Here is a 1271-nt window from a genome sequence, read left to right as displayed (position 1 = left end):
CTGAACCCTCCTCCCTCCTCCCGCTCCACACCATCCCTCTGGGTCGTCCCAGTGCACCAGCCCCAAGCATCCAGCATCGTGCATTGAAACTGGACTGGCATCTCGTTTCATACATGGCGTTTCACATGTTTCAATGCCATTCTCCCAAATCTTCCCACCCTCTCCCTCTCCCACAGAGTCCATAATACTGTTCTATACATCAGTGTCTCTTTTGCTGTCTCGTATACAGGGTTATCGTTACCATCTTTCTAAATTCCATATACATGCGTTAGTATACTGTATTGGTGTTTTTCCTTCTGGCTTACTTCACTCTGTATAATAGGCTCCAGTTTCATCCACCTCATTAGAACTGATTCAAATGTATTCTTTTTAATGGCTGAGTAATACTCCATTGTGTATATGTACCACAGCTTTCTTATCCATTCATCTGCTGATGGACATCTAGGTTGCTTCCATGTCCTGGCTATTATAAACAGTGCTGTGATGAACATTGGGGTACACGTGTCTCTTTCCCTTCTGGTTTCCTCAGTGTGTATGCCCAGCAGTGGGATTGCTGGATCATAAGGCTGTTCTATTTCCAGTTTTTTAATCGCTTCTCGGCCTTTTGGCTAAGATCAAGTGTAGCTTTTAGAATTTTTATAGTAGGATTTTATATGTAGAAATTCCTGTAAGCTACATTTAATGGCAGTTTTTATGTTTGTTTTTCAGTTCTATAGTTTTTGACTCTCAATCTAATTGTTCTGGGTCCTGAGATAAAAAGTTAATATAAATAGTGAGATTCACTTTGCTGTGCAGCTGAAACTAATAGATTGTAAAAAACTATACTCAATAAGAATGTAAAAGTTAATGTAAGTGGTGACAAAGAAGAACACTGATTTATTCCCAGTTTCACTGGGAACTTCATTTTAAAGAATGTTCAATGATTAATTTTCAATGATATTTATTATTAGGTTAGGAAAGCTTGCTTTTATTCCTACCTGGCTATGAAGTACTTTTCATTGTCAAAAGAGTTTAAATGTTATTTAAGGCTTTTTCTGTATGTGCTGCGATGAGCATATGTTTTATGTTTTTAATATCCAGTAAGAAATTATATAAACTACGCTTGCGTTTACAGAAATAAACCCTACTTTGTGAAAATGTTATTTTCTTCCTTCTGCTGAAGATGTTATTTTCTCATTTTTGCTGAATTTGATATACTTGTTATTTGTGATTTTTGTTCGATCTCTGTACATGAAGTCGGTATTTCTTTCTTGTATTGTTTTTGTGCAGAG

The 1271-nt window shown here is 36.7% G+C and overlaps 1 pseudogene; it reads left to right on the top strand.

Annotated features, from left to right (window-relative positions):
* Nucleotides 1-588: 588 nt before the first annotated feature.
* Nucleotides 589-711, top strand: LOC112445725 (uncharacterized; annotated as a pseudogene).
* Nucleotides 712-1271: the final 560 nt, after the last annotated feature.

The sequence above is a fragment of the Bos taurus genome, unplaced genomic scaffold (genome assembly GCF_002263795.3).
Source record: "Bos taurus isolate L1 Dominette 01449 registration number 42190680 breed Hereford unplaced genomic scaffold, ARS-UCD2.0 Leftover_ScbfJmS_542, whole genome shotgun sequence".
Taxonomy (NCBI): Eukaryota; Metazoa; Chordata; class Mammalia; order Artiodactyla; family Bovidae; genus Bos; species Bos taurus.
The sequence above is the reverse complement of the archived record's forward strand: the minus strand, read 5'-3'. Positions and strand labels throughout refer to the sequence as shown.